General features: G+C 45.1%; 11 non-coding genes and 1 pseudogene across 11 annotated transcripts; all 12 read right to left on the bottom strand.

Moving 5' to 3' along the window:
* Positions 1–114: 114 nt before the first annotated feature.
* Positions 115–278, bottom strand: LOC135042714 (U1 spliceosomal RNA). The gene has a single exon (XR_010235797.1). It is a non-coding gene; the product is annotated as a U1 spliceosomal RNA (small nuclear RNA).
* Positions 279–949: 671 nt separating this feature from the next.
* LOC135042777 (U1 spliceosomal RNA) lies at positions 950–1,112 on the bottom strand. Its single transcript, XR_010235852.1, has one exon. It is a non-coding gene; the product is annotated as a U1 spliceosomal RNA (small nuclear RNA).
* Positions 1,113–1,264: 152 nt separating this feature from the next.
* LOC135042761 (U1 spliceosomal RNA) lies at positions 1,265–1,428 on the bottom strand. The gene has a single exon (XR_010235835.1). It is a non-coding gene; the product is annotated as a U1 spliceosomal RNA (small nuclear RNA).
* Positions 1,429–2,043: 615 nt separating this feature from the next.
* Positions 2,044–2,206, bottom strand: LOC135042710 (U1 spliceosomal RNA). The gene has a single exon (XR_010235793.1). It is a non-coding gene; the product is annotated as a U1 spliceosomal RNA (small nuclear RNA).
* Positions 2,207–2,359: 153 nt separating this feature from the next.
* Positions 2,360–2,523, bottom strand: LOC135042765 (U1 spliceosomal RNA). The gene has a single exon (XR_010235839.1). It is a non-coding gene; the product is annotated as a U1 spliceosomal RNA (small nuclear RNA).
* A 683-nt stretch (positions 2,524–3,206) lies between these two features.
* On the bottom strand, positions 3,207–3,358 carry LOC135042720 (U1 spliceosomal RNA; annotated as a pseudogene).
* A 152-nt stretch (positions 3,359–3,510) lies between these two features.
* Positions 3,511–3,674, bottom strand: LOC135042738 (U1 spliceosomal RNA). The gene has a single exon (XR_010235813.1). It is a non-coding gene; the product is annotated as a U1 spliceosomal RNA (small nuclear RNA).
* Positions 3,675–4,345: 671 nt separating this feature from the next.
* Positions 4,346–4,508, bottom strand: LOC135042715 (U1 spliceosomal RNA). The gene has a single exon (XR_010235798.1). It is a non-coding gene; the product is annotated as a U1 spliceosomal RNA (small nuclear RNA).
* A 152-nt stretch (positions 4,509–4,660) lies between these two features.
* LOC135042747 (U1 spliceosomal RNA) lies at positions 4,661–4,824 on the bottom strand. Its single transcript, XR_010235822.1, has one exon. It is a non-coding gene; the product is annotated as a U1 spliceosomal RNA (small nuclear RNA).
* Positions 4,825–5,439: 615 nt separating this feature from the next.
* Positions 5,440–5,602, bottom strand: LOC135042709 (U1 spliceosomal RNA). The gene has a single exon (XR_010235792.1). It is a non-coding gene; the product is annotated as a U1 spliceosomal RNA (small nuclear RNA).
* A 152-nt stretch (positions 5,603–5,754) lies between these two features.
* Positions 5,755–5,918, bottom strand: LOC135042752 (U1 spliceosomal RNA). The gene has a single exon (XR_010235827.1). It is a non-coding gene; the product is annotated as a U1 spliceosomal RNA (small nuclear RNA).
* A 4,436-nt stretch (positions 5,919–10,354) lies between these two features.
* Positions 10,355–10,428, bottom strand: TRNAN-AUU (transfer RNA asparagine (anticodon AUU)). Its single transcript has one exon. It is a non-coding gene; the product is annotated as a tRNA-Asn (tRNA).
* Positions 10,429–26,044: the final 15,616 nt, after the last annotated feature.

Raw genomic sequence — 26,044 nt, 5'->3', positions numbered from 1 at the left:
CCCCCCTGTCAAGTGAAGGAGATCCAACTGAGGCAACACAAGGGAACTCTCGAAAGAAGAACAAGGCTAGAGGAAGATCTGAGACAAAGAAATCTGACTTTTACCAGAGCTGACCAGAGGAAAGCACAAACACAGTCCCCCACTACCACAAATAATGCAGTTGAGTTTCCCACATTTGGGGAAATCACAGGGGTCAGCATACCCAGAATGCAATGAATGAACCTAACCCTGGGAGAACAATCTTCATGACCATGGTATCTCCTATGCAAAATAAGTATGATTTGGGATAGGGCTGGGGAGGGCCGCTGCTCAGGCACATCTCTGTCAAGTAAAGGAGATTCAACTGAGGCAGCACAAGGGAACTCTCATCTGGGGACAACAACTGCAGGGAGAACACATATTTTCAGATGAACATGGGAGGGCAGAAGGCTGCCTAATACTGAAGCACCCCCAAACAACAAACCAAATGCAACAACTAGTAAAAGCATTCCTGGGAGAAGGTCTGCAGAAGACGGATTTGCATACGGTGATGTCATCCAAGCAGTGGGCCAAAGTTGGCTGGAACCCTCATCTGCATATGCAAAGAAAAAAGGGTTATGCAGGGCATGGCGGCCTTTTGCGGTGCTTGGATGACCCCTAGTTCGCATTAAACACCTCCATTCTCCTTCGGTGTGGGGCTCATGTTGGCTATGCCCCAGCCCCTGAAGTATTCAAGCTGATTTCTTGCAGCAGCTGGGCACTGTAACAGCTCCAGAGCTGCTCTGTAAGGCAAGTAAAAGGGTGTGGGCCCTGCAGCACTACCTGTAGTTCGCATTGTGCGTTGGAAGGCACAAAGTAAGCAGACAGGAGAAGTCAGGAGAGTGCACAAGGGCATAGACGGCAGGGGCTCAAGAAAAGAGAAGTGGAAACAGACAGCAAACTAGGCTGGAGAGAGACCTGAGACAAAGAGATCTGAATTATACAAGCGCCGACCAGGGGAAACACAAATTATGCAGTCAAGTTTCCCACATTTGGGGAAATCGCAGGAGCAGCACACCCAGAGTGCAATGGGTGAGCCTTGCCCTGGGAGAAGCACCTTCATGATCATAGTATCTCACCTGGCAGGTATGTAGGAGTTGGGCTAGAGCTGGGGAGGGTCGCTACTCGGGTACCCCCCTGTCAAGTGAAGGAGATCAAACTGAGGCAGCACAATGGAACTCTCGAAAGAAGAACAAGGCTAGAGGAAGATCTGAGACAAAGAAATCTGACTTTTACCAGAGCTGACCAGAGGAAAACACAAAAACAGTCCCCCACTACCACAAATAATGCAGTTGAGTTTCCCACATTTGGGGAAATCACAGGGGTCAGCATACCCAGAATGCAATGAATGAACCTCATCCTGGGAGAACAGTCTTTATGACCATGGTATCTCCTATGCAAAATAAGTATGATTTGGGATAGGGCTGGGGAGGGCCGCTGCTCAGGCACATCTCTGTCAAGTAAAGGAGATTCAACTGAGGCAGCACAAGGGAACTCTCATCTGGGGACAACAACTGCAGGGAGAACACATATTTTCAGATGAACATGGGAGGGCAGAAGGCTGCCTAATACTGAAGCACGCCCAAACAACAAACCAAATGCAACAACTAGTACAAGCATTCCTGGGGGAAGGTCTGCAGAAGACGGATTTGCATACGGTGATGTCATCCAAGCAGTGGGCCAAAGTTGGCTGGAACCCTCATCTGCATATGAAAAGAGAAAAGGGGTATGCAGGGCATGGCGGCCTTTTGCGGCGCTTGGATGACCCTTAGTTCGCATTAAACACCCCCACCCTCCTTCGGTGTGGGGCTCATGTTGGCCATGCCCCAGCCCCTGAAGCATTCAAGCTGATTTCTTGCAGCAGCTTGGCACTGTAACAGCTCCAGAGCTGCTCTGTAAGGCAAGTAAAAGGGTGTGGGCCCTGCAGCACTACCTGTAGTTTGCATTGTGCATTGGAAGGCACTTAAGAAAAGAGAAGTGGAAACAGACAGCAAACTAGGCTGGAGAGAGACCTGAGACAAAGAGATCTGAATTATACGAGAGCCGACCAGGGGAAACACAAATTATGCAGTCAAGTTTCCCACATTTGGGGAAATCGCAGGAGCAGCACACCCAGAGTGCAATGGGTGAGCCTTGCCCTGGGAGAAGCACCTACGTGATCATAGTATCTCACCTGGCAGGTAAGTAGGAGTTGGGCTAGAGCTGGGGAGGGTCGCTGCTCGGGTACCCCCCCTGTCAAGTGAAGGAGATCCAACTGAGGCAGCACAAGGGAATTCTCGAAAGAAGAACAAGGCTAGAGGAAGATCTGAGACAAAGAAATCTGACTTTTACCAGAGCTGACCAGAGGAAAACACAAACACAGTCCCCCACTACCACAAATAATGCTGTCGAGTTTCCCACATTTGGGGAAATCACAGGGGTCAGCATACCCAGAATGCAATGAATGAACCTCATACTGGGAGAATAATCTTCATGACCATGGTCTCTCCTATGCAAAATAAGTATGATTTGGGATAGGGCTGGGGAGGGCCGCTGCTCAGGCACATCTCTGTCAAGTAAAGGAGATTCAACTGAGGCAGCATAAAGGAACTCTCATCTGGGGACAACAACTGCAGGGAGAACACATATTTTCAGATGAACATGGGAGGGCAGAAGGCTGCCTAATACTGAAGCACCCCCAAACAACAAACCAAATGCAACAACTAGTGCAAGCATTCCTGGGGGAAGGCCTGCAGCAGATGGATTTGCATATGGTGATGTCATCCAAAGCAGTGGGTCAAAGTTGGCTTCAACCCTCGTCTTTATATGAAATGAGAAAAGGGGCGTGCAGGGCATGGCGGCCTTTTGCGGCGCTTGGATGACCCCTAGTTCGCATTAAACACCTCCACCCTCCTTCGGTGTGGGGCTCATGTTGGCTATGCCCCAGCCCCTGAAGCATTCAAGCTGATTTCTTGCATTAGCTGGGCACTGTAACTGCTCCAGAGCTGCTCTGTACGGCAAGTAAAAGGGTGTGGGCCCTGCAGCACTACCTGTAGTTTGCATTGTGCATTGGAAGGCACAAAGTAAGCAGACGGGAGAAGTAAGGATAGTGCGCAAGGCCATAGAATGGAGCGGCTTAAGAAAAGAGAAGTGGAAACAGACAGCAAACTAGGCTGGAGAGAGACCTGAGACAAAGAGATCTGAATTATACCAGAGCCGACCAGGGGAAACACAAATTATGCAGTCAAGTTTCCCACATTTGGGGAAATCGCAGGGGCAGCACATCCAGAGTGCAATGGGTGAGCCTTGCCCTGGGAGAAGCACCTTCATGATTATAGCATCTCACCTGGCAGGTAAGTAGAAGTTGGGCTAGAGCTGGGGAGAGTCGCTGCACGGGCACCCCCCTGTCAAGTGAAGGAGATCCAACTGAGGCAGCACAAGGGAACTCTCGAAAGAAGAACAAGGCTAGAGGAAGATCTGAAACAAAGAAATCTGACTTTTACCATAGCTGACCAGAGGAAAGCACAAACACAGTCCCCCACTACCACAAATAATGCAGTTGAGTTTCCCACATTTGGGGAAATCACAGGGGTCAGCATACCCAGAATGCAATGAATGAACCTCACCCTGGGAGAACAATCTTCAAGACCATGGTCTCTCCTATGCAAAATAAGTATGATTTGGGATAGGGCTGGGGAGGGCCGCTGCTCAGGCACATCTCTGTCAAGTAAAGGAGATTCAACTGAGGCAGCACAAGGGAACTCTCATCTGGGGACAACAACTGCAGGGAGAACACATATTTTCAGATGAACATGGGAGGGCAGAAGGCTGCCTAATACTGAAGCACCCCCAAACAACAAACCAAATGCAACAACTAGTGCAAGCATTCCTGGGGGAAGGCCTGCAGCAGATGGATTTGCATATGGTGATGCCATCCAAGCAGTGGGTCAAAGTTGGCTTCAACCCTCGTCTGCATATGAAAAGAGAAAAGGGGCGTGCAGGGCATGGCGGCCTTTTGCGGCGCTTGGATGACCCCTAGTTCGCATTACACACCTCCACCCTCCTTCGGTGTGGGGCTCATGTTGGCTATGCCCCAGCCCCTGAAGCATTCAAGCTGATTTCTTGCAGCAGCTGGGCACTGTAACTGCTCCAGAGCTGCTCTGTAAGGCAAGTAAAAGGGTGTGGGCCCTGCAGCACTACCTGTAGTTTGCATTGTGCGTTGGAAGGCACGAAGTAAGCAGACGGGAGAAGTCAGGATAGTGCGCAAGGGCATAGAAGGGAGCGGCTCAAGAAAAGAGAAGTGGAAACAGACAGCAAACTAGGCTGGAGAGAGACCTGAGACAAAGAGATCTGAATTATACGAGAGATGACCAAGGGAAACACAAATTATGCAGTCAAGTTTCCCACATTTGGGGAAATCGCAGGGGCAGCACAACCAGAGTGCAATGGGTGAGCCTTGCCCTGGGAGAAGCACCTTCATGATCATAGTATCTCACCTGGCAGGTAAGTAGGAGTTGGGCTAGAGCTGGGGAGGGTCACTGCTCGGGCACCCCCCTCTCAAGTGAAAGAGATCCAACTGAGGCAGCACAAGGGAACTCTCGAAAGAAGAACAAGGCTAGAGGAAGATCTGATATAAAGAAATCTGATTTTTACCAGAGCTGACCAGAGGAAAGCACAAACACAGTCCCCCACTACCACAAATAATGCAGTCGAGTTTCCCACATTTGGGGAAATCACAGGGGTCAGCATACCCAAAATGCAATGAATGAACCTCACCCTCGGAGAACAATCTTCATGAAAATGGTATCTCCTATGCAAAATAAGTATGATTTGGGATAGGGCTGGGGAGGGCCGCTGCTCAGGCACATCTCTGTCAAGTAAAGGAGATTCAACTGAGGCAGCACAAGGGAACTCCCATCTGGGGACAACAACTGCAGGGAGAACACATATTTTCAGATGAACATGGGAGGGCAGAAGGCTGCCTAATACTGAAGCACCCCCAAACAACAAACCAAATGCAACAACTAGTACAAGCATTCCTGGGGGAAGTTCTGCAGAAGACGGATTTGCATACGGTGATGTCATCCAAGCAGTGGGCCAAAGTTGGCTGGAACCCTCATCTGCATATGAAAAGAGAAAAGGGGTATGCAGGGCATGGCGGCCTTTTGCGGCGCTTGGATGACCCTTAGTTCACATTAAACACCCCCACCCTCCTTCGGTGTGGGGCTCATGTTTGCTATGCCCCAGCCCCTGAAGCATTCAAGCTGATTTCTTGCAGCAGCTGGGCACTGTAACAGCTCCAGAGCTGCTCTGTACGGCAAGTAAAAGGGTGTGGGCCCTGCAGCACTACCTGTAGTTTGCATTGTGCATTGGAAGGCACTTAAGAAAAGAGAAGTGGAAACAGACAGCAAACTAGGCTGGAGAGAGACCTGAGACAAAGAGATCTGAATTATACGAGAGCCGACCAGGGGAAACACAAATTATGCAGTCAAGTTTCCCACATTTGGGGAAATCGCAGGAGCAGCACACCCAGAGTGCAATGGGTGAGCCTTGCCCTGGGAGAAGCACCTACGTGATCATAGTATCTCACCTGGCAGGTAAGTAGGAGTTGGGCTAGAGCTGGGGAGGGTCGCTGCTCGGGTACCCCCCTGTCAAGTGAAGGAGATCCAACTGAGGCAGCACAAGGGAATTCTCGAAAGAAGAACAAGGCTAGAGGAAGATCTGAGACAAAGAAATCTGACTTTTACCAGAGCTGACCAGAGGAAAGCACAAACACAGTCCCCCACTACCACAAATAATGCTGTCGAGTTTCCCACATTTGGGGAAATCACAGGGGTCAGCATACCCAGAATGCAATGAATGAACCTCACCCTGGGAGAATAATCTTCATGACCATGGTCTCTCCTATGCAAAATAAGTATGATTTGGGATAGGGCTGGGGAGGGCCGCTGCTCAGGCACATCTCTGTCAAGTAAAGGAGATTCAACTGAGGCAGCACAAGGGAACTCTCATCTGGGGACAACAACTGCAGGGAGAACACATATTTTCAGATGAACATGGGAGGGCAGAAGGCTGCCTAATACTGAAGCACCCCCAAACAACAAACCAAATGCAACAACTAGTGCAAGCATTCCTGGGGGAAGGCCTGCAGCAGATGGATTTGCATATGGTGATGTCATCCAAACAGTGGGTCAAAGTTGGCTTCAACCCTCGTCTGCATATGAAAAGAGACAAGGGGCGTGCAGGGCATGGCGGCCTTTTGCGGCGCTTGGATGACCCCTAGTTCGCATTACACACCTCCACCCTCCTTCGGTGTGGGGCTCATGTTGGCTATGCCCCAGCCCCTGCTTCAGGGGCTGGGGCATAGCCAACATGAGCCCCACACCAAAGGAGAGTGGGGGTGTTTAATGCAAACTAGGGGTCATCCAAGCACTGCAAAAGGCCGCTATGCCCTGCATGCCCCTTTTCTCTTTTTATATGCAGATGAGGGTTCCAGCCAACTTTGGCCCACTGCTTGGATGACATCACAGTATGCAAATCCGTCTGCTGCAGACCTTCCCCCAGGAATGCTTGTACTAGTTGTTGGATATGGTTTGATATTTGATGGTGCTTCAGTATTAGGCAGCCTTCCGCCCTCCCATGTTCATCTGAAAAGATGTGGTCTCCCTGCAGTTGTTGTCCCCAGACGAGAGTTCCCTTGTGCTTCCTCAGTTGAATCTCCTTAACTTGACGGGGGAGGGGCTGCCCGAGCTGCCACCCTCCCCAGCCCTATCCCAACTCATACTTATTTTACATATTAGATCTCTTGATCATGAAGATTGTTCTCACAGGGTGAGGTTCATCCATTATATTTTAAAATAGGAAGGTACAAATTACATATTTGAATTGCATCTATGTGCTGGATTCAAATGCCCCCCCCCCCTTCCTTTCTCAATTGTGCCCGTCAGCAGCTATTCTAAGGTTGCTGCCAATGGGTGTGACACATTAATTTCTTCTGTGGGGTACACTGGACTCCACAAGGATTCACATTGGGGTGTAGAGTAGGATCTTGATCTGAGGCACCAACCGGCTCAAAGCTTTTGACTGTTCCCAAGATGCTCAGCGCATCCTCCTCTATAACCCCGCTTCCATGAACAGGGAGCTCAGTTTGTAGTTGGTGCCTTCAGTAGCAGGCCACTTAACAGGGGCCTGCCTCAGGCAGCCTATTCTTAGCTATTAATTTTGACAAGAAAAGAAGAACTTGTTTTATGAGAATCTACAAGGGCTGCAGCAGGCTAGGTCTAATAGACATCTTTACTGCAGCTTCATCACTCCCAGCGGCGCTGTATACTCCCGTGCCCTGGTTGCTGGGTCACTGCAGCGGAGGCTCCGGTTTCTTCCTAAGGTCAGTCACACACACACACCGCCCTTCCGGATCACGAGGCCGCTGATTAAGGGGAGCGTGGCCGTAGGGGGTGGGCCGTGTGCGCACTGGGGTGGACACTGATTACTGGGCAGCCGCTCCACTAGCCACCAGGTACAGTTAAGGAGCACAGGTCTGGGGGTTTTTCTCCTATATTAACCCAATTTTGTACTGCCCGCAGCGCATTGTGATAGGTAATAGGGCCTGATTCAGGTTGGATTGCAATCACAATAAGCGATCCAACTGCAAAAATTGCTAAGAGCATACGCATGTGCCTGCATGCGATCGCCTCTGCCTGTCAATCGGGGCAGGGGGGGAGAGTGGGGTCAGCAACACTCCATTTCCAAGTCAGGGATGGAGCAGTGCGGGGGCAAGGCTTCAAAATGGGGTCTGCAATGGAGGAGACACAGGGGGCGTGGTCACAGCGGCTGTATGACATCACATTCAGCCGCTGTGATCACAAAAATGGTGGCGACTTCCTGCGCGCACATACAGTCTGCACCAGCAGGAGGCTACACCATTGTTTATGATCACGCTGAACTGCAGTGCGACTGCAATTACAGCATGGTCAAGAAGGGAGGTGTCATACTGGGTGGCCATGCCCTGTCACTGTGCAGGAGCCAGCACCGCTTACACACTAGTCCCCGGGTGCAGCACCCAACCCCCGGGACACCCGGAGCAACAAAATGTAGATTCAGGCCACCAGGCCACGCCCCTACCTATGAAATCATGCCTCCTTTTTACCATTGCGCTGCTTATTTGCACGCACTGCATTACAATCTCCCTCGACACCTCTCTGGGTGTCACCAGTGATAGTGACACCTCTGCCATGCTTGTAGCAGCTAGTCCAAAGATCTATGCCTCAAGCCCTGAGTGTTTGCCCTTGTGACTTGTTGATCATCATAGCGAAGCAGATGCTTACAGAAAACTGCAGGGGCTTAGATTGAAAATAAAAAAAATTGATGGGTATAAGGTAGAGAGGAGCGGGTTCGGTTCTCCGAGAACCGAATTCCCCACGAACTCCACGTGGTTTACACTGGTCTGAGGCAGGCTCGGTTGTTCCCGCCTGACTCGGAAAACCTGAACAAGGGAAAATGTCATCATCCCGCTGTCGGATTCTCGCGAGATTCGGATATTATATATAGAGCTGCGCGTTGCCGCCATTTTTACTCGTGCATTGAAGAGAGAGCGGAGAGGACGTGGCTATGTTCTCTCAGTGGAAATCTCAATATCAGTGCTCAGTATCAGTGGTTACTTATTGCTGCTCAGTAATACTAGTAGTGTGTCTCTCCTGCTCAGTGTCAGTTCTCAGTAGTATCCTCATCAGTGCTCAGTATCACTGCTCATTGTCTTGTGCTGCATTGTGGTGCTCAGCATACTACAGTACATTACTAATAGTCCAGTGCTGCATCTTGCTGCTCAGTGTCAGTTCTAGTATCCTCATCAGTGCTCACTATCACTGCTCATTGCATTGTGGTGTTCTGTATACTACAGTAATATAGTAACATATAGTAACATAGTTTTTGAGGTTGAATAGAGGCAAATTGCCCATCGTGTTCAACCTGTTTTAAGTTGTGATGATTCTACATACTTGCTGAATAATGTTTTATGACTAGTTAGCTACTATAACTCATGTTACCCCCGGATTAACCATGTTGATATTTTAAGTATTATAACCTTGGATAGCTTTTTCATTCAGAAATGTAGCCATTCCTTTTTTAAATCCAATTACAGAGTCCGCCATTACCACCTTCCCTGGCAGGGAATTCCACATCCTGATTGCCCTAACAGTGAAGAAACCTTTCCTCCATTGCGTTCTGAACTTTCCTCCAGTCGCAGCGAGTGACCACGTGTTCTTTTAATAAATAATTCCTCTGATAACTCTTTGTTATGTATCTTTACATATTTGAAGATATTAATAATATCTCCTCTTAGGCACCTCTTTTCTAGTGTATACATATTCAGCCTAGTAAGTCTTTCCTTATAGTCCAGTACTTTTAGGCCTTTAATCAATTTAGTCTTCAGGATCTCTCGGACTTCCATGAGCAGCAGAGTAGTGCAATGGAAGGATGCTGGGCGCATAACCCAGAGGTCGATTAATCGAAACTATCCTCTGCTATGTGCATTTTTTTTTATAATTAAAGTAATCAAAAACTGGGATTGATATTTTGGCTCTTTTATTTTTACTTAAAGTACAATAACTTTTATCATTTTAATTTGTTTTAATAGTATATTGACAGCATTGTTTTCTTTAAAAAATCCACTTAATTTTCTTTACCCTATTACTGAAATGGTAATTGACAAAAACAAACTACATTGTCACCAGAAGAGCAATGCAAAATGTACAAGTGATATATTAAAATCATCTTCCATCTTGAATTTCAATGATGCATTGGGACAACAATTTTGTGAGAAACATCTTCACCCATAAAGAAAGATTTTCTTAATTCCTTATCTGTGTGCTGATTAGATATTACCTTGTTTTCACATTAAACAGACTTCCACATGAGAAAGCAGCAAGGATGCAGTAACGTTTATGTTTCCTGGTGTCAACCTGTATTATTTCAGTAGACATTGAAATGAGGATGCATCTTGCTGCCTTTCCAATGTAGCAAGTTTAATTCAGTAATAGGTGAAAAAACATTCCTACAAAGGTGTTAATCAGAGACTTGGCTTTGTGGACACTTTTCAGAGAGCAAATTTGTTAGCATAAAAATAAAGTCAGAAAATGAAGAGCTGTTTAATCACTCAATTGGACTTTTCTGCCAGCATAATTTTTTTTTCTCTGCAACCCACTGCTAAATTGTGCTTCCTAGCTGTTTTTTATAAAATCACTTAATCAAATCTAACTCTGATTACATCAGAGAAGGCCAGGTACCCTACACCATAAGAGGGGGTTTGAAATTTTGACTTGTCTACTTAAAGATCACCAAAATCTGATCACAAGGTCAATTACATCCCTGGGTGGGATTGAACCACCAACCTTTTGGTTAATAGCCAAACATGCTAACCGATTGCACCACAGAGACACCTCGTAAAAGTCCATTCTGACAAAGGCTAATAAGCATTCATCTAGAACGTTTCCTAGAAAAACTTTAAAAAGTCAATAATCTGGAGAGTTTTTGTAAGAAACACATTGCTACTTTCCCATGATGAGTGAGTGCTTCAGGATCTCTTGCACTTACATGAGCAGCAGAGTACTGCAACGGAAGCATGCTGGGCCCATAACCCAGATGTAGGCAGATTGAAACTATCTTCTGCTATATGCATTGTTTTTTGTTAATTAAAGTAATCCAAAACTGGGATTGATATTTTGGCTCTTTTATTTTTACTTAAAGTACAATAACTTTTACCATTTTAATTTGTTTTAATAGTAAATTGACAGTATTGTTTTCTTTCAAAAATCCACTTAATTTTCTTTACCCTATTATTAAAATGGTAATTGACAAAAACAAACTACATTGTCACCAGAAGAGCAGTATAAAATGTACAAGTGATATATTAAAATCATCATTCCAGCTTGAATTTCAATGATGCTTTGGTGCAACAATTTTGTGAGAAACATCTTCACCCATAAAGAAAGATTTTCTTAATTCCTTACCTGTGTGCTGATTAGATATCACCTTGTTTTCACATTAAACAGACTTCCCCATGAGGAAGCAGCAAGGATGCAGTGACGTTTATGTTTCCTGGTGTCAACCTGTATTATTTCAGTAGACATTGAAATGAGGATGCATCTTGCTGCCTTTCCAATGAAGCAAGTTTAATTCAGTAATAGGTGAAAAACCATTCCTACAAAGGTGTTAATCAGAGACTTTACTTTGTGGACACTTTTCAGAGAGCAAATTTGTTAGCATAAACATAAAATCAGAAAATGAAGAGCTGTTTAATCACTCAATTGGACTTTTCTGCCAGCATAGTTTTTTTTCTCTGCAACCCACTGCTAAATTGTGCTTCCTAGCTGTTTTTTATAAAATCACTTAATCAAATCTAACTCTGATTACATCAGAGAAGGCCAGGTACCCTACACCATAAGAGGGAGTTTGACATTTTGACTTGTCTACTTAAAGATTACCAAAATCTAATCACAAGGTCAATTACATCCATGGGTGGGATTGAACCACCAACCTTTTGGTTAATAGCCAAACATGCTAACCGATTGCACCACAGAGACACCTCGTAAAAGTATATACTGACAAAGGCTAATAAGCATTCATCTAGAACGTTTCCTAGAAAAACTTTAAAAAGTCAATAATCTGGAGAGTTTTTGTAAGAAACACATTGGTACTTTCCCATGATGAGTGAGTGCTTCAGGATCTCTTGCACTTACATGAGCAGCAGAGTACTGCAACGGAAGCATGCTGGGCCTATAACCCAGAGGTAGGCAGATTGAAACTATCCTCTGCTATATGCATTGTTTTTTGTTAATTAAAGTAATCCAAAACTGGGATTGATATTTTGGCTCTTTTATTTTTACTTAAAGTACAATAACTTTTACCATTTTAATTTGTTTTAATAGTATATTGACAGTATTGTTTTCTTTCAAAAATCCACTTAATTTTCTTTACCCTATTATTAAAATGGTAATTGACAAAAACAAACTACATTGTCACCAGAAGAGCAGTACAAAATGTACAAGTGATATATTAAAATCATCTTTCCAGCTTGAATTTCAATGATGCTTTGGTGCAACAATTTTGTGAGAAACATCTTCACCCATAAAGAAAGATTTTCTTAATTCCTTACCTGTGTGCTGATTAGATATCACCTTGTTTTCACATTAAACAGACTTCCCCATGAGGAAGCAGCAAGGATGCAGTGACGTTTATGTTTCCTGGTGTCAACCTGTATTATTTCAGTAGACATTGAAATGAGGATGCATCTTGCTGCCTTTCCAATGAAGCAAGTTTAATTCAGTAATAGGTGAAAAACCATCCCTACAAAGGTGTTAATCAGAGACTTGGCTTTGTGGACACTTTTCAGAGAGCAAATTTGTTAGCATAAACATAAAATCAGAAAATGAAGAGCTGTTTCGTCACTAAATTGGACTTTTCTGCCAGCATAATTTTTTTTCTCTGCAACCCACTGCTAAATTGTGCTTCCTAGCTGTTTTTTTATAAAATCACTTAATCAAATCTAACTCTGATTACATCAGAGAAGGCCAGGTACCCTACACCATAAGAGGGGGTTTGAAATTTTGACTTGTCTATTTAAAGATCACCAAAATCTGATTACAAGGTTATTTACATCCCTGGGTGGGATTGAACCACCAACCTTTTGGTTAATAGCCAAACATGCTAACCGATTGCGCCACATAGACACCTTGCAAAAGTAGATACTGACAAAGGCTAATAAGCATTTATCTAGAACGTTTCCTAGAAAAACTTTAAAAAGTCAATAATCTGGAGAATTTTTGTAAGAAACACATTGGTACTTTCCCATGATGAGTGAGTGCTTCAGGATCTCTTTCACTTACATGGGCTATTAACCAAAAGGTTGGTGGTTCAATCCCACCCAGGGATGTAATTGACCTTGTGATCAGATTTTGGTGATCTTTAAGTAGACAAGTCAAAATGTCAAACCCCCTCTTATGGTGTAGGGTACCTGGCCTTCTCTGACGTAATCAGAGTTAGATTTAATTAAGTGATTTTATAAAAAACAGCTAGGAAGCACAATTTAGCAGTGGGTTGCAGAGAAAAAAATAACATTTTAAACCTACCGGTAAATTTTTTTTCTCGTAGTCCGTAGAGGATGATGGGGACTCCGTAAGGACCATGGGGGATAGACGGGCTCCGCAGCAGACATGGGCACTTTAAGAAAGACTTTAGATCTGGGTGTGCACTGGCTCCTCCCTCTATGCCCCTCCTCCATACCTCAGTTAGAGAAACTGTGCCCAGAGGAGACGGACAGTACGAGGAAAGGATTTTTGTTAATCCAAGGTCAAGATTCATACCAGCCACACCAATCACACCGTATAACTTGTGATATACTACCCAGTTAACAGTATGAAAACAACATAGCATCAGTCCAAGACCGATGAAAACTAACATATAACCCTTATGTAAGCAATAACTATATACAAGTCTTGCAGAAGTAGTCCGCACTTGGGACGGGCACCCAGCATCCTCTACGGACTACGAGAAAAAGATTTACCGGTAGGTTTAAAATCTTATTTTCTCTTACGTCCTAAAAGATGCTGGGGACTCCGTAAGGACCATGGGGATTATACCAAAGCTCCCAAACGGGCTCCTGCGGATGACTCTGCAGCACCGATTGAGCAAACAGGAGGTCCTCCTCAGCCAGGGTATCAAACTTATAGAACTTTGCAAAGGTGTTTGAACCCGACCAAGTAGCAGCTCGGCACAGCTGTAGTGCCGAGACCCCCGGGCAGCTGCCCAAGAAGAGCCCACCTTCCTAGTGGAATGGGCCTTGACTGAATTAGGCAACGGCAATCCCGCCATAGAATGCGCCTGCTGAATCGTGTTACAGATCCAGAGAGCAATAGTCTGATTTGAAGCAGGGGTGCCAATCTTGTTGGCTACATACAGGACAAACAGTGCTTCTGTTTTTCTGACTCTAGCCGTTCTGGCCACGTAAATTTTCAAAGCCCTGACCACATCAAGGGACTCGGAATCCTCCAAGTCACGCGTAGCCACAGGCACCACAATAGGTTGGTTCATATGAAAGGATGAGTCCACTTTTAGCAGGAATTGAGGACGGGTCTGCAATTCCGCTCTATCCATATGGAAAACCAGATAGGGGATTTTATGTGATAAAGCTGCTAATTCCGACACTCGCCTAGCGGAAGCAAAGGCTAATAACATGACCACCTTCCAAGTGAGATATTTAAACTCCACCATTTTAAGTGGTTCAAACCATAACCTTAACACCACGTTAAGGTCCCAAGGGACCACCGGAGGTACAAAAGGAGGCTGAATATGCAGTACTCCCTTCACAAAAGTTTGTACTTACTTCAGGAAGAGAGGCCAATTCCTTTTGAAAGAAAATGGATAAGGCCAAAATCTGAACCTTAATAGAGCCTAATTTTAGGCCCAAATTCACTCCAGTTTGTAGGAAGTGAAGGAAGTGGCCCAGGTGGAATTCTTACGTATGAGCATTCCTGGCCTCACACAAAGAAACATATTTTCGCCATATACAGTGATAATGTTTAGATGTCACGTCCTTCCTAGCCTTTATTAGCGTAGGAATGACCTCATCTGGAATACCCTTTTCCGCTAGGATCCGGCGTTCAACCGCCATGCCGTCAAACGCAGCCGCGGTAAGTCTTGGAACAGACAGGGCCCCTGTTGCAACAGGTCCTGTCTTAGAGGAAGTGGCCACGGATCTTCTGTGAGCATTTCCTGCAGATCTGGATACCAGGTCCTTCGCGGCCAATCTGGAACAATGAGAATTGTTCTTACTCCTCTTTTTCTTACTATTATCAACACCTTGGGTATGAGAGGTAGAGGAGGAAATACATAGACCGACCGGAACACCCACGGTGTCACTAGGGCGTCTACAGCTACTGCCCGAGGGTCTCTTGACCTGTTGCAATACCTCTGTAGCTTTTTGTTGAGGCGGGACGCCATCATGTCTATCTGGAACAGTCCCCACCGACTTGCAATCTGTGCGAAGACTTCCTGATGGAGTCCCCACTCTCCTGGATGTAGGTCGTGTCTGCTGAGGAAGTCTGCATCCCAGTTGTCCACTCCCGGAATGAACACTGCTGACAGTGCGCTTTGATAAAGCTAAATATTTATCTTATTTAAAACCCTTTGTGAGGTCTAAGAACACTGTACGCTATTTGCGTATGGAGTACCGTAAGGGTACGCTCGTTGCGTAACAATCGCTTAGCCGTGGTCGAGACGCTCAAGCGTCACGTTCGCTCACGGCCAAGAGATCACAGGCAGGCACGCTATTGGCTGCTGACTAACGTAATGGTTCGCTATAGCGTAACGGACGCTGTATCGGGAGCGGGCTGCTCGAGCGATACAGACGCTCACGAGAATACGCTGTTGGTATCGGGCACACTTATAGGTGAGCGACTACCGTAATGCTACGCTATCAGCGTAGCGGACGCTCGAGACCACGAGGAGATCACGAGCGGCGCCGACGCTCACAATGTTAAACCTTTATGTCTAAACCACAAACAATGTAATTTGCTGTAAAACCTTAGTGTAGAGATAGGGTGTAAATGCAACACTGTATAACCTTATTAACTCAAAAGCTGTTCGAGCGTCACCGACGCTCTGAGAATACTTAACACTATAAGAAATACACAAATACCGTGCTTAGGGTCCAACGCCTAATATATATATTATGAATGTTATACTTGCAAAAGAATTAATACAATACAAGTCATACACTACAATATAACATAGACTAACTAACCAGGTAACTACACAGTAAATACAATACAAGTACGTTTAAGAGAAAATGAGAGAAAGAGAAGAGAGAGAGAGAAAGATATGGCCCATAATAACAAGAAAAGACAATATGATTACGGAGAAAACTTACGCACAAAGGAAACGATCGCATGCGCCTCTGGACATCCAGCTCCCGATTTTCAGCAATGATAACCGATGAAGAGTGAGTGCTGGATGTGATCGGCCTGTCTATTTATGCCCCACACACAATACAATTCAATGGTCCCTACAATCTCATTGTTCATTGGACACAGGAATTCGTCTTCGCATTATAACAAAAGGTCATAGGTTGATTCATACAGGTGGGCTGTGACTATTTCCAACAGCTCAGGTGGGAGGGAAACTGGGTTTCCCGCCGCATGGATAAGTAAGTGCAAATACAGTAAATGTTCATAAACTTCTTATGTCCATAACTATTCGCACGAGCGATTGATCCGCTTCAAACCAACACCGGAATATTGCTAATTAAATACTCTTCCGATGGATACTAAACACCACTGTATTACTCCTGTCTGACCCTTCGTATCAAACAATGAGGGATCTCTCTGTCCAGGAACATACTACATTAACTAAACTTTCAGAATCTATCAAAGGGACCATAATCTACAAAATGCATTATATGGTGAAAATATGTAACGAAAGAGTCGCCCGCTAGACGCACACAATCTCTACCGTAAATGTGCATACCGTGCGCCTGCGGGTGCCCGCAACAGCGAGTATGCGCACGCACGGTAGAGCGCACGCATGCACAGCAGGGACACATATGAGGTGCAAATATGGCAGTGTGCATCGTGATATTTTTCTGACTTTGACAGTCCACCCTTTGGCAGTCAACAATAACTGCCACTTCCTAAAACATTTCAAAAAGAGAAAAATATATGTCAGGGGTTAATACATTTACATGGTTGGGTAGGGGAGGAGAGGAGAAGGTAGGAAAAGGGTATGACCTAGTGAGATAGCAGAAGCATGTGTGTATGAATCCATGTTTGGGGGGTCATGTATCATCGTGCCGTACGTGTTTTAAATCAAGCTTTGAGGTATTGCGAAGTATACATTTGAATTCCTTCTTATCCCGTGGTACGGGTCTGTGGATGGGCTGTCAAACTTTACCGAGCTTTTTTCGGATTTTGGTTGTAACAAAAATGGGGAGCACATTTTAGTTGATGATACATGAATGGGGGAATATGTGATTGCTGATATCTGTGCCTGTATTCCCTATACTATGTGTGTAATTACCTGAAGGTTGTAGAGATGAAGAAAATACATAGTTACGGTAAATGCAGTGGTATTCTATGTCAGGTTAATGAACATTCGTCGATTGAGGTCTTGTTTGGTGTCTGTTGAATGCAGTCTTCTTTGTGCTTTTGCCCATAAGGTGCGAGCAAAAAGCTTTGTCAATGTCCATAGATTTACAAAAGTGTTGGGCTAGAGTAATTTTAAAATTTCTAGGGAAACTGGGGATCTATGGCATAGTTCATCAAAAATCTGTGTATAAGGTTGTCAAAACTTCTTCTTTAATCCATCTGTTGTCTGTATATCGGCTCATCAAATTCCTCGTCCAAGTGGGTCTTTTTACCTCAGAGGAAAACGGAAAAACAGGTGAAAGAAACGGACCGTAGAAATCGCATTACAATTTCCTCACTCCTTAAACTCATCACCCTGGTACTTCGTTTGCACTTCGTTAAAGCCTGACCGCATCTAAATATCAAGCCAATCGTTATGATAACACCTAAGATACATAGGAGAAACTTCCCTACATCCATTATAACTCCTTGAGCCCATTCTCCTAAACCGGAGAACCAATTTCGCGGGTTCAACCATGACACCCAACTAGTCAGCTCATTACTCACAGCAGCAAGGGTGAGATTGTGTCTCCTGCGAAATTCCCACTTCAATTGGAGAATATCGTCCATCTTTTGGTCTATGACCTCGACCGGGTCCTCGGTACTATTCGTTATATATGTGCAGCATTTCACGCCGTACTGCGTTGCCAGTGTGACACAATATCCACCTGTTACTGCTGTGAGATAATTGAGAATCATTCTATGCTGAACTAGTTCTGTTTTATAAGCTTGAAGTTCTCTTCCAGTATACCTAAACGTGTCATCATACATTTCTGTGATATTGTCTAACAAATTTGCGAGCGCAGATATGTATTTATAATTCAACACTCCTCTGGCGGTGCGAGTGAGGTCTAACGCAAGTAGAAACTGAATCCCGGTGGATTCATGGATCATGTCAGAGGCCGGGTGCTCTGTTCTTTCTATCAGGTGCCGTTTAACTACGTGCTCGTAATGGGTGTGAGTATAAGGAGTTTGGGCAACACGGTGTATGTCTTTCATTTTGGCATGTGATACAGTCATTACCTCAGGCAATACTTTTCCAATATAACACAATCCTTCAGAGTTTGGGGCAAGCCACTTATACGCCTTCCTCCCGCATATGAAATATGCATCATCGGGGAGAACATATGGGACGGAGTAGGACATAACCATATTACACATTTTCCATGTGAAATCTCCTAACCCTAATTCTCCCATCTGTCTAGTACACGTATCAGCTTGTACGATATGTGCACAGTATCCTGGTGATACCTCTCCAACTCTCGTAATCCTACTTCCTAGGGTATACCTATACCGGAAAGATTTTCCTCTACTGGCTATGTGGCGTATAAGCTCTGTATCTGTCGGCATTCTATCTGCTCTATATGAAAAGGTCATGGTTTGGTTACTCCATGACACTTCCCAATTTCCCGGCTTTCGGGGATTGGAAATGTTAAAACATATGAGGGATCTATCCACATGATATTGGTGGAGCTTCAAACTAGGAGGACTGGAGATATTAAACCTCCTGTCCACCGGTCTCCCACCACTTAGCTCAAGTACCTCCCCTATCGTTAAAGGAAATGGTACTAGTCCTGATTTGCTATGACCTTGAGGTACTTGAGAGCATACCCAACAATCTGTTTGATTTAACACGCTACCCACTAAGGAGTGATAGTCACTCAAGGGATGCCGGTCCATGTGGATATTAAAACTGGATTGGCATTTCTTAATGCACCCATCCTCGACTACGTTGTCACAGAGCCTACAGATACAGTTTTCTTCAGCTAACAATCCTTCACAATTCCTTCTATTGTCAATGCTATCGGATCGTTTTCTGATACTCGCCTTTGCTTGTTGATTATGTTGTTCTCGGAAAACTACGCCTCCATCTCTGTCATCAGAACCCATTCCAGAACCTCTCTCGACCTCCATGGTACTCTCGCCGGAACAGACTGCTCTGGTCAACATCATGGTCAACAGGAAAATCCGGATCACAGTCTCTTGGGGCAAGTCCATCTTATAGGAGGAAACGAAGAAGAATGAGAAGGGGGGGGAAATAATTTGAGGGAGAGGGGATGGGAAGTTGGAGAAAAACAATAAAAGGGAACAGGGAATCGACAACTGCTTTTGATCTTGTGATTTTCAATGCTCAGGTGCCGCCTCAGTCCTCCTGGAACAGACACTCCAGTGATACAATGTCCTCTACCGTCTGTTCCTTATCACGGGACCTCTCTGGATCAGCAACCTTCTTACAATGGGACGAATGAACCCAAGTCTCTCTCTCGGCAACTTTCAATGCTGTAGTGCTAGTCAATAAGACTTGGTATGGTCCTTCCCATCTGTCAATAAGGCAACCTGAGCGTAGAAAATTTTGTATCATTACATACTCCCCAGGTTCAATGTCATGACAATTACTATCTGGTAAATCAGGAATCACCAACTTCAAATTATTATTTTGATTCCTTAGCTGTTTACTCATATTAACCAGGTACTTTACAGTCACTTCATTGTTACACTTCAAATCATCCTGAGGGTTAATCATAACATGCGGTTGTCGACCAAACAAGATTTCAAAAGGGGACAGATTAAGAGGGGACCTGGGAGTGGTTCTGATGCTGTACAGTACAATGGGTAAAGCTTCTGGCCATGTCAATCCTGTTTCTGCCATAACTTTGCTCAAATTATTTTTAATAGTGCTATTCACTCTTTCCACCTTCGCACTCGCCTGTGGACGGTATGGAGTGTGCAGCTTGCTATCAATTCCCATCAACTTACACATTCCTTGAAAGACATCACCTGTAAAATGGGTACCCCTATCACTTTCGATAATTCTAGGGATACCATATCTACATACAAATTCCTGCACAATTTTCTTAGCAGTAAACATAGCGGTATTTGTGGCCGCCGGGAATGCTTCAACCCAATTTGAGAACACATCTATACAAACAAGTACATATTTCAAATTTCGACAAGGGGGTAATTGAATGAAGTCAATCTGTATTGCCTGGAAAGGACCGCCTGCAGGTGGGATATGAGATGGTTCTGTTGGTATTGCCTTTCCGATATTCTTTCTCAAACAGGTAAGGCATGACATTGCTCTCTTACTTGCATGAGATGAAAATCCTGGGGCGCACCAATATGCTCTTACCAACTTGCACATTCCTTCCTTGCCCAGATGAGTCAGCCCGTGAGCTGCCTCAGCTAAACATGGAAGATATGCTCTGGGGGCCACCGGTTTACCTTGTCCATCCGTCCAGAGTCCTGAGGACTCCTGGCCATATCCCTTCGCCTTCCAGACTGCCTTTTCCTGTGTGGAACACAAATTTTGCATTTCACACAACTTCTGTGTGTTGATGGTATTAAATACCATCAGTTGTGTGGTGTCTGTCTGTCTGGGGGTACCAGCTGCTAACTTAGCTGCTTCGTCTGCTTGGCTGTTACCAAGTGATACTGGGTCCTGGCTATATGTGTGTGCTTTACACTTGATAACAGCCACTCTGTCGGGTTCCTGTATCGCTGTTAGAAGCCTTTTGATGTGAGCTGCATGCGCTACCGGTGTACCAGCTGCCGTCATGAAATTTCTGAGGCGCCATAGGGCTCCGAAATCATGGACTACCCCGAATGCGTATCTAGAGTCGGTGTAGATATTGGCTGATTTGCCCTTAGCCAATTCACATGCTCTGGTTAGGGCGACCAGTTCAGCAACCTGGGCTGAGTGAGGTGGGCCTAGCGGTTCCGCTTCTATGGTGCCTTGGTCATCTACGACTGCGTATCCAGTACACAAGTCTCCCGAGTCTGACTGTCTGTGACAACTACCGTCCGTGTAGAAAGTTAGATCTACATTTTCCAGCGGGTTGTCACTGATGTCAGGCCTTGCGGTAAAATTTTGGGTCAAATATTCCATACAATCATGTGTGTCCTCCTGTGTGTTAAATTCTCCTTCCCCACCACTCTCATCCTCCACCCTTTGTGCCTGTCCAGGCACACCTGGGAGATATGTTGCAGGATTTAATGCACTGCATCTCCTTATGGTGATGTTTACGGGGGCCATTAGTGCCAATTCCCATCTTGTAAACCGCGCTGATGAGACGTGCCTGGTTTGGGCAGAATTTAGCAAGGCTGACACTGCATGTGGTGTATGAATTGTGAGGTTGTGACCTAGCACTACATCTTCGCTTTTCGTTACTAGCAATGCTATCGCAGCGACGCTTCGCAAGCATGTGGGGAGGGATCGCGCTACCGTGTCTAGCTGAGCGCTGTAGTATGCTACTGGCCTGCTGGCATCACCATGCTTTTGGGTTAAGACGCCTGCCGCGCAACCAGCACTTTCTGTTCCGTACAGCTCAAAGGGTTTCCCATAGTCTGGCATACCTAATGCTGGTGCCTGCGTTAGGCACTGTTTAAGTCTCTCAAATGCCATCTCGGACTCGTCTGTATGCGAAATCCGATCAGGTTTGTTTGAGGAGACCATCTCCTGCAGAGGTAACGCTAGAATGGAAAACCCTGGGATCCAGTTACGGCAATACCCACACATTCCTAAAAATGTTCTGATCTGTTGCTGGGTTTTTGGCAGAGTCATGTCTCTAATTGCTTGAATTCTATCAGTGGTCAGGTGTCTCAGTCCTTGTGTTAGACAGTGTCCCAAATATTTTACCTTAGTTTGGCATAATTGCAACTTGTCTTTGGAAACCTTGTGTCCTGTGTCTGAAAGATGAAACAGGAGCTGTTTCGTATCCTTCAGGGATGCTTCCAATGAATCAGAACACAGTAGTAGATCATCCACGTACTGTATTAATACTGATCCACTCTCTGGTTGGAAAGACTGTAAACAATCATGCAAAGCCTGGGAAAATATACTTGGACTGTCTATGAAACCTTGTGGTAATCGAGTCCATGTGTATTGGACTCCTCTGTATGTGAATGCAAACAAATATTGGCTGTCAGGGTGCAGAGGTACCGAAAAGAAAGCGGAGCAGAGGTCAATAACAGTGAAAAATTTCGCAGTGGGAGGGATTTGCATAAGGATGACAGCTGGATTTGGCACTACGGGGAACTGACTCTCAACTATTTTGTTGATCCCCCTTAGATCCTGCACTAGCCGGTAACCCCTCCCCCCACTCTTTTTCACAGGGAAGATGGGACTATTGGCAGTGCTGGACGTTCTTACCAGAATACCCTGTTGTAGCAAGCGCTCTATTACGGGATACACTCCTAACTCCACCTCTGGCTTCAGAGGGTACTGTGGGATTTTTGGAGCTATCCTACCATCTTTTACTTGTACAACTACTGGAGCTACGTTTGCCATTAATCCAGTGTCCTGTCCATCTTTAGTCCAAAGTGACTCTGGTATCTGGGATGTCATTTCTTCTACTTTGGATGGAGTCCTATTTGTCATAATGGTATGTGACATTAATTTTGATGGGGAGTCTAACATGTCTCGCACTTCCTGAGCGTGATTCTCAGGTATGTCCAAGAATACACCTTCAGGAGTACAATAAATGACGCACCCCATTTTACACAATAAGTCTCTTCCCAGGAGATTAGTCGGTGCCGATGCAGCCAGCAAAAAGGAATGCTTGGTATGTAAAGGCCCTACTGTAATCTCGGCTGGTTTGCTAACAGGGTAGTGCTGGACTACTCCCGTTACCCCTATGGCTGGAATTGTCTTACCAGTGGTTCTCATGCCCACTGTCGAATTTATCACTGATTTGGCCGCCCCTGTGTCTACAAGAAAGTTTAATGATTTACCAGCTACATTGATTGCAATTTCAGGTTCACTCCCAAGGCTTGCAATCAATTTTACTGGCTGCAGATTACAGGTATGGCTACACCCCTATTGGGTATGGTGACCTCCCTGAATCCCGCTGGCAGCAACTACTTGTGAAGGGGTTAAATGGGAACTGCCAGGAGTTTGCCAGTCTCTGTTCGGGGGGTATCTTTTTGTTTCTCCTGCATGTGGCTCATAACTCCGTCTCTGCGGACCTTGCTCCCAATGTCGTGTGTCGTGTCGTTGTCTAGGGGGTTGGTAAGATCTTTGCGAATTTTTCGCTCTACAGTCTCGTGCTATGTGTCCCTGTTTATGACAAAAATAACATGTTACCACATTTGACTTACCCACAGGGTTTGGTGATATAAACACAGGCTGTTTTGTGGTCAGGGCCTGTATACTTACTGACATTAACTTATCACCTTGCGACTCCCTGTGTCTGGTGATATTCCGGTCGTGATCAATAGCAGCCTCTCTCAAAGTAGCCACTGACAGACCTCGCCAACATGGTTGCGTGGTCTGTACCCTTGTCTTTAATGCTTCTTTTAAACCATCCATTAGCACAGATACTGCTACTTCTTGATGGTTTGCATTGGTCCTAATGTCCTCTATGCCAGTGTACTTTGCCATTTCTAATAATGCCCGGTGAAAATAATCAGCAGCTGTTTCTGTCTCTTTTTGTTTAATGGAAAAAATTCTATTCCATTTGGCTACAGCTGGGAAATACTCCTTTAACTGTAAATTTATTCTTTTTACGTTATCTTTGTTGTACACATCTGTAAGAGGTACATCCAGATCCAATCCACAGTCAGCTAAAAATTGAGCTGAGTCGACATTGGAGGGTAAACATGCCCTCAGCAATATCTGCCAGTCTTTGTTATTGGGCTCTAAAGTGTTTCCTAGGTCTCTGATGTATTTTTGGCTAGCAACTAAGTCTTTTCTGGGGTCAGGGAATTCAGACACTATGGTCCTTAATTCCATTCTGGAAAATGGGATATACATGGCAATGTTCCTGATAGGAGTGACTCCTGATGTGTCAGTTTTCCCATTTGGAACAGCTATTACCCTAACAGGATTAAGTCTACTAACATCATTCTGTGTAGATTCTACAGCCTGTGGTGAAATGGTTTCAGCATAGTGTAAGGTGCCGTACTTACCCGTTGATACGACCTCACCTGTCCCTCCGCTAGGGGGCTTTGTTACTAATCTTATGGGTTGGGCCGTGCCTACTGTCGTTTCTGATATAGTGGCTGCTAGAGAGAGCGCCGATATTGTTGCCGATTCGTCCTCTTGATCACACTCCTGGGGAAAGTTCAAAACAGGGTACAACTTGCACGGGTTAATGCTTGCATTGGTTAACTTATTAACATTATCCTTAACATTTATACAGTTGCTAAGTGCCTGTTTGTTACCCCCTGATGCGTCATTCTCCGCAACCAATTTCTCTCCTGATATGTATGGTGGCGGCGGGGCCGTGGCTATCAGTTTCCTGATAGGGCCAGATCCCGCCGCCAGAGCCAATCCTCTCTGTATTTCACCCTCCTGTTGCCATAGCTGCAAATAATCATAATGTTGGATTCGTCTCTTTGTTGATTTAATGAGACATATCCTCCTCCTTAAATTCATTAACACTTCTGGGCTGAAGCTACCTACTCTTGGGAATTTCTCCCCGTCATGTACTGTCATTCTCTCCCATTCATCACATAAAATTTCTGTATGTAAACCATATTTTTCACACATTACATACCTTGCCGACCCGACTGGTCGGTTTACTGAATCAACCCGAACCGAGGTTGATCGCCCCCTTCCTGAACAACTGGCCCCCATAATTTGCAGGTGTTGCTTGCTCTACCTCTGACCTTTATCTCAGGGTCTTCAGCGAACCCTTACAAAAAACCAAAATATTAAAAGATAGGTTGACGGTGAAGTTTACCGAGCACCTCACTCACTCGCCCACGCCGACCAATACGCCCACACACTGATATAGCGCTGGCGTACTCGACCCAGGGCCCCTATGAACCTCTATTTACTGGAACATGCGAGAGATATCCGAAGAACACTTACTCTTTCCAGTAACTATTGGTTGTTGGACAATTCCTGAGTGACCAGCGAACTTCCCTTCAGAAAATAAAAAATTACACAAATAACGTCAGAATGTACAAATAGTTTTATGACCGGGTTTGTACACAAATGGTACTGGTCAGACTAACTTAATGCACACAATTACGTGCGGTACAATCGTTCAGCACATAAGCAACTAATCTTATGTACGGAGCGACCAGTGGAATCGACATTCAGCAGCTGCGAATTCCTTCAGCCTGAGCTTTTTATGGCCTATATGGGTGTCGCACCAACCCTTCTTGGTGTTGTGCCTTGTCTCTATAGCGGACTTCCTTGTCTGCTGTACTTGGACCTCCTGGTCTGTTATGCGACCTCCTGGTCTGACCTCCTGGTCTGTTACAGTATGACCTCCTGGTCTGCTACACTCTAATGCTCAAATTTTATGTTTAACCAGAGATGCCTCCCTAGCCACCACGTATGTCACTTACACGTATGTACTTCACGAGAACTCGATGATTTCTGTGGTTCAATCCCCAAAATTGTAAAAACAAACACTCACTCACCACATACACACTTTTGTTTCTATTTCTATTTCTGCGCAGAAATTTTTCTTTAGACCAGATGTGTTGTAAATTTGGAGAAGGATCTGTTAATTTAAATTTCGGATTTAAAATAGATTTGCGCTATTTATCGCCTGTTGCGCTATTTATCGCTTGTTGCGCTATTTATCGCCTGTTGCGATATTTATCGCTTATTGCGCTATTTATCGCTTATTGTGCTATTTAAAAATCAACACTATCGTGTGATTTGAGTTACGTGGGCGTACCCAGACGCTCCGTTGCATAATTTACGCTGCGTGCGTCGGCCTTTGCGTACGCGAGTCTCAGCCTTTTGTTAGAGACACGTGTATACAAAACCAATGTCCACCGTAACACAACTAACACGTTTTATCAATGTAGATGATCCTCAGTCGTCTACCGTGCAACACACCAATCTCTCCTTTTACCTTTAGGTAGAGCTGCGTGTGTGCTTTACACTTTATCCCTTAACGCATTACTTTTACACT

Source organism: Pseudophryne corroboree, unplaced genomic scaffold (genome assembly GCF_028390025.1).
Source record: "Pseudophryne corroboree isolate aPseCor3 unplaced genomic scaffold, aPseCor3.hap2 scaffold_835, whole genome shotgun sequence".
Lineage (NCBI taxonomy): Eukaryota > Metazoa > Chordata > Amphibia > Anura > Myobatrachidae > Pseudophryne > Pseudophryne corroboree.
The sequence above is the reverse complement of the archived record's forward strand: the minus strand, read 5'-3'. Positions and strand labels throughout refer to the sequence as shown.